General features: G+C 41.8%; 1 protein-coding gene across 4 annotated transcripts in view; it reads left to right on the top strand.

The window, feature by feature from the left end:
* Positions 1-5,829: 5,829 nt before the first annotated feature.
* Positions 5,830-6,895, top strand: part of MANEA (mannosidase endo-alpha) — an 82,745-nt gene continuing 81,679 nt past the window's right edge. For 2 of the 4 annotated variants that reach the window (XM_082855465.1, XM_082855463.1), the window contains exon 1: positions 5,830-5,918. The gene's annotated coding sequence lies outside the window, so the exon portion shown is untranslated. The remainder of the gene's footprint in view (positions 5,919-6,895) is intronic. The other 2 variants (XR_014326781.1, XM_082855462.1) reach the window with 1 other exon arrangement.

The raw sequence follows: 6,895 nt of genomic DNA, 5'->3' as shown, positions 1-6,895 counted from the left end.
TATGACTGCTGGAACAAATTACTACCAACTTGGTAGCTTAAAAAACATACCTGTATTTTTTTGCCGTTCTGGAAGTCAGAAGTCTGAAGTCAATTTCACTGGGCTGAAATCAGGGTGTTGGCATGGTCACTCTCCCTTCGGAGACTTAGGCGAGAATCTGTTTTTTTGCCTTTTCCAGTGTCCAAAGCTGCATTCCTTGCATCTCTTTACTTGTGGCCCCTTCCTCAATCTTCAAAGTCAGCAGCATAGCATTTTGTTTCAATGAACACACTGCCTTTTTCTCTGTCAAATCTCCTTCTGTCTGCCACCTATAAGGACAGTTGTGATGACAGGACCCACCCAGGTAATCTTTAGCTCCAGATCCTTAATCACATCTGCAAAGTCCCCTTTGCCATATGAAGTAACATTCATAGGTTCAGGGGAGATTAGGACCTAAATATCTTTGGGGGTCATTATTCATCCTACTACAAGCACCTACTATGTGTTGCATGTAGGAGACACAGCTGTGAGTCAGACATCTCTGTACCTCCACTCATGGAGCTTGATATGATGGAAGGAAGAAAAGATGTACAAGGCACAGACCTGCTTTTTAATTGGGTTCTCTAACAGAAAAATTTTTTATCAGAGAATAAATGCATGTCTTTTCTTCTTTTCTTTTAAGAGAAATTGCCAGCTACTTCTTATAATAAGCAGGCACAGAAAATCCCCAGCTACTTAGAATAAGCAGGCACAGAAGGATCACCTTATGGCAGATGCTGTTGAGAAGAATTACTTGTGGACTCTCATATATAAACAGAGGATGAGTGGGCTCATCTATCTTAGGAAATAGCAGAGTTTTTTTTTTTTTTTTCCAGTGACTTTGCAAACTGTTCCTTTTTTATGTCAGCAGAGGGTGGTGTTATGGCAGAAGAAAGGTTGGGTCAATTTGGTTAAGGAACCTAAAGCATCCTGGAAAGGAGGAAACTCAAACACTAATGCCTTAGGAAATGAATCTGTAAAGCTTGGGTTTAAGTGGTGTAAAATTTTCAGTTTGGCTGATTAGGGTATGAAACTAACACACTATCACAATACATGACACTTCCTTCCCTCAAAACACCAAGAGGCTCTGGATCAACCTGTGAAGTAGTTTCCCCACTCAGGAAGTGTCGCATACCCCTGCTGGCCCAGCTTTCAACTAAAGGCATGCATCTGTCTCAACTGCCACCATGCCTGTGAAAGGAACAGGGTGTCCCTCATGAGAGATGGCCCATACCCAGTCACTGGTGCATTTACATCTAGCAGCACCAGTCAACCAGAGGTGAACATCCTGCCACTTCTGTATGGGAAGGTATGACACTGGAGCTCTCTCCCATCTCCATCACGCAGGAGTGCCATGATCCGGGCAAGTGCTTGAATCAGAGAATGAAAAGAGCCTTTGTCAAGACATTTGACCAGTCTAGTTGCTGTCTTAGTTTGTCCAGGGATGCTATAGCCAAATACCATAGACCAGATGGCTTATAAACATCATTTATTTTTCACAGTTCTGGAGGCTGGAAGTCCAAGATTAAGGTGCCAGTATGGAGAGGTGAGGATCCTCTTCTGGGTCGTAGACTTCTAGTTTTATCCTCATATGGCAGAAATGGGCAAGTGATCTTTCTGAAGCCTCTTTTATGAAGGCACTAATCCCATTCATGAGACCTCTGCTCTCATGGCCCCACCTTCTAATAGCATCACCTGGGGAAGCTAAGGAGCTACAGACATATAAACTGGGCGTAGCTAAGCAGATTATTCCAGCCCAAAACTTGAATCTTGAAGAAATGAGACAAATAATGCAGGCAGAATTGAGAAATTATTCATGGTGATATCAACAACTTTGAGGGTTCAGTACATCCCTGAAAGTATCAGTGTCCTAATCTGTACTGTTGTATGAAGCTGTGCTCCCAACTCCCAGCCCTTCTGGGTTCCTATCCATTGCCATTGCCTAAAGGACTAGCCTTCACCTTCATGCTGTACTCTGTAGCTTTTCACATAAAGCCTATCTGTGTTTTAGCTGCCAGATTCAGTTTCTATTCCCTGCAAAAAATAACTCTGATGGGAGTGGAGAGGATGTGGACAGGAACTGAGAAGACATCTCAGGTGAGTGGAGAGAGAATGGCATGATTGCCTCGGAGACTCTAATAAAACCTCCAAGACTGGAGGGGAAAAAAAGGCTTGAAATACAGCTGGCCCTCTGTATCTGCAGGTTCCACATCTGCAAAGTCAAACTCAGGTTGAAAATTATTTTAAAATAATTAAAATTCCAGAAAGTTCCAAAAAGCAAAACTTGAATTTGCTGCACTCCAACAACTATTTAGATAGCACTTACATTGTATTTACAACTATTTATATAGTGTTTACATTGAATTAGGTATTATAAATAATCTAGACATGATTTAAAGTATAAGGGAGGATGTTCCTGGGTTATATGCAAATAGTATGCCATTTTATATAAGGTTCTTGAGCCTCCACAGATCTTAGTATGAGATGTTGGTTCTGGAACCAATGAATCCCCTGCAGATACTGAGGGGCAACTGTATTAAGGAGACAGACAGTAGGACAGTTTGGGGACTAGAACAAACATATTGGGAAGTAGGGTTAAATAATAACGACTAAGTAACCTAATTTTTCACTCTATTATCACCCCCAAAAATTGTTTGTTGAATTCTGGTTACATGACAACAATTTTTGTTGGCTCCGGACACATAAAGATAAAAATGGCAAAATCTATGTTGTCAAGGAGACACTTGTCTTTTCCAGTGCAGTAGGGAATTTCAGGACACAAACTCCTTTCAGCTTTTAATTTGACCATTTAGATAACTCTCTCTCTCTAGGGCAAATTATTGTCACCCATTTATCAGTTTTAAATATTGATAGAAATAGAAATTGAGTAATGTTTCCAATCTCATAGAATCCTAGAAGAATGAAAGTAAGGGAGTGTGGGTCCTGAGGGTTGTATTCTCTATTTTAAGAACACATACCTATTTGCTAGTTATGGTTATTATAAATTTATAAGTTTACTGTGAAAAAATATAATACAGAAAAGAGGGGGTTGAAAATCCATATATGATAACAGAAAGGCTGGTGCTACCAAACTCTGCCTTGCTAGTTACCACTTGACCCAGCTGTCCCTAGGCACGTTATCAACTTGGACTCTCAGAAAACCCTTCTTCCTGGAATACACAGGCCTGCATTAAAATTCTACTGCTACGATTCTAATATTCCTCTTGAAACTGTAATCAAATAGAATAGGGAGCTTAAAGCCTGAAGTGGTATAAACTCACTAGCCAATCAGTAAAGGAACATGACAAAATGTATCTCTCATGACCAAAAGGACACTGATAGCTCACCTTTTTCCAAATCCCCTATTACTGCAAGAGAAGAAAAGAACTACAAAGACATGCACTAAGTTATAAAACAAAACTGCACGATGCAGAGCTGGGAAATAACACTAGTGCATGGAAGACAAACAGGGGCTTGCTTATATAGAGCACTGATGAGATTGTCCAAACCTAGTCCTCACTCATAGATGGATGCCACAAATGGGTGGTTTCCCAATCTGTCCACAAGCCACAGTGGCATACACTGTGGTTTTCAGTCATCTCCCAGCATAACTGCAGGAGCCCCAGTTTCCTGAAGACTCTATATAGTGGTGTGTTGTGGTGAATTGAAATTAATTAGCTAGGGAAGAGCTTCTCATCTAGGGTGCCATTAATGTGTTACAGGTATGCCAATATATCACTCTTTTGAACCCTAGGATTTACCACATAGGGTCTGGGATAGTCAGAGTCGCAGATCCACCATGTTCACTGCGAGTAGGCTGTTTGCCTCAATGTTTCATGAAAATATGATTTTCTCTGTTTGACAAAATGTGAACAAGGATGGAAAGCACTAGGCAGAACCACCACTCACTAGCCTGTCTAAACCAGTAAGTCTGGGAAAGTCTGGGGACACAATTCAGTCAGTATATACATTGAACCTCAGTAGACCTCTGCCAATTCCATTCCAATTAAATCCAAGTAGGGATTTTTATGGATCTTGGCTGACTCATCTTAAAGTTTGTATGAAAAAGTAAAGAGACAAGAATAGCTTAGGAAATTTTTAGAGAAGAAACGTAAGGAAGAGGGGCTCGCAAAATGTTTGGATACATAGAGTTGAGTGCATGGTCGTTCATTAAGTTATCTGTACTTTTCTGTGTTTAAAATATTTTGTAATTAAGCGTTAAAACTTTTAGAAGAAAATAAAAGAGAAGAGCTTATGGCCTCTGGTTGGGAAGACCCTTGTAAACAAGAAAGCAAAAAGCACAAAATTATAATCTAAAAAATTGTTAAATTCAACTAGCAGTACCTTAAAATATACAGCTTTTGGCCAACAAAAGATACCGTAAAAAGTTGAAAGACAATCCACAAGCTAAGGGAAGCTATTCGTAACACGTATAACTGACAAGAGGGAAGTACTTAAGCTTTAAAAATATACAAAGATTATCAACAAGTTAATTTTCAAAAACAATCAAGCCAACAAAATGAGCCAAAATTGAGAACAGGCATTTCACAGAAACCCAAATAGCCACTAAGCATATAAAGATGCGCAATCCTATTAGCAAGGGGGAAAGTGCAAATTAAAAGATCAATCAGATGCTACCACCAGGCAAAAGTTTTAAAATCTAACAATAGCGTGGGTGTTATGGATAATGCTGTGCCAGCCTAGTCCATGTGAAATGGATTTGTGTGTAGCTGAATCTCAAAACCTGAATGTGCAGTGAAAAAAGAAGTTAGAGGAAAAGATGTAGTATAACTTACATAAAAATACAACACCAGGATAGCTATATTTTTAGGGACTTATACATATATAACTTTTCAAAAAAGCAAGTAAAGGAGTAATGTAAAACTTAAAATAATAATTATGTCTGGCTGGGAGGGAAAGAGATACTTTTAAAGAGGCCTCTTAAAAGGCTTCAAAAATGCTGGTACTTTTCTGAATCTTCAGGTATGTAGTGGGTACCTGGGTATTCCTTTTATTATTCTTTAAAATGTGCACATATGGGATACATTCACATATGTATATTTCACAATTAAAATTTGTTTAAAAGATCCAGTGAGATTTTAAGGAGAGCCCTTACAAAATCGTTCGCATTAGCAACTTCTAGGCTGTGAGAATTTCCTCGTTACTATGTAACCAAACAAAATAGAGAATTCTCTTGGCTTCTGAGGCTGATGTAAGGTGAAAAACCTTCAGCTGTAACCCCTATTTCAAAGGTTCTTGCTCTTCGCAGCTGCCTCATTGTTCTCAATTATTTCTATAAGTATTCCAACACAAACGTGATTTTATAAATATGTTTGCAAATTAAAAATGTCATCTGTTTACTTTGTAGCTTTCAAGTAAAGTTTCATTTTTTTTTAAAGGGCAAGCGGTTCCTTAATTTAAAAAATTTGAAAACAGCCAGTGTCCTCCAGTTAAAAGCAACTTTTGGACACCTCACATCAAATACAGCTGTCCTTTATTAGTGAAAGCTTCCCAGCAGAACCTTAGAAAACCAGTTTCTAACAGAGGAATGAGTCATCTCTAGTTGGGAAAAGAGTATGCGAGTCCAGCCCAATTCTACTCTGCGCCTTTTCTCCACTCGTACGAGGCGCCCAGAAAATGCTCTCCCTTCTCTCACCCACACCCCTTCCAGTCCCTCACAGACCCCAGGGGTTTCTGCTTGGAAGCCAGAGACCCGCCCACTCAGTGAGCCCCGCCCCATCCCGGCCCCGCCCCTCGGGGCTCCCGGAAAGCTCTGCGAGCGCTCTTCGGGAGGCAGAGCTTCCCGGGCTCGCAGCAGGGCCGCTGTGGGCTCTCTGTACTCCCAGCTTCAACGTCTCGAGCGGCCGAGTCTCTACCGGTGGCTGAATTCCTAGACCCTGGTGAGTGGCTGGAGGATTCTGGGCCCTGCAGATGAGGTTTTGGCCGGTACCAGGGCCACCCCCCAGCGCCTGCGCGCTCACCCGCCAGCCAATCTGCTCGCCTGCAGACGGCCTTTGACCTTGCGCCCCTCCGGCTGGCGGCTGGGGGCTTCAAGCTGCGAGCTGTGGGACCTTGGGACACCCTACTCTGTCACTCTTACCCCTTACTTTGTCTGGGTTAGTTTTATTGCCTTCTATATTACTACTTTATCTCGACCCTGCTGGCGTCGTCTCTGCCACTTCTTTGGAGCGGAACGTCCTGTCGCCTCGGTTTTCCCTTCCCTCCCCAGCAAGCTGGGTATTTCGGGAGTGACGGAAGCCTTTCAGAGCCGTGTCCTTTTGTCCCCAAGCTCGGCTTTGAGCCTTGCGGGCAAGTGGGAAGGTCGAGGCCTACCGGGCTTGGGCTATAGCAGGAAGGTGGCGGGCTCCGGTCTCCAGCCGCCTGGCCGTCCGGAGAGGAGAGCGAGGCGGGGGCGGGGGGGGGGGAGGCCGAGGCAGAAATGGGTTTTCCGTTCACCTGTTCACACGTTTGGCACTATCATCTTAGACTGTTCTCGTTTGCTAAATCGCAGGGTGCAACTCTGCTGGAATAGTATCTTTTCCCATTTTCTAAAGGAGCAAATTGAAATTTAGTCAGTTAGGATAGTTTGTTTTCGCTTCAATGTTGCAAGACCCTGCGGATGAGAGTTAAGGGAAAATGCGGAAGTGCTTAAAAAAATAAATAAAACAGGGAGGAAAATATTAATTATATGACCTTAAAAAAAGGCAAATTGGACTGGAATGGTTTGATTATGGTAAAGTATTTAGACAATAGTTTGAAAGAAAAATACAAAATAAAATCTAGGTATTGGTAATATCAAGTTACGTTGTTTGCACATCGTTTTCATGACAATGTGTTACTCCCTTCATGTTGAGCTATATGTAAATCATGAAAAAAT

Source organism: Leucopleurus acutus (assembly GCF_964270905.1).
Source record: "Leucopleurus acutus genome assembly, chromosome: 15".
Taxonomy (NCBI): domain Eukaryota; kingdom Metazoa; phylum Chordata; class Mammalia; order Artiodactyla; family Delphinidae; genus Leucopleurus; species Leucopleurus acutus.
The sequence above is the reverse complement of the archived record's forward strand: the minus strand, read 5'-3'. Positions and strand labels throughout refer to the sequence as shown.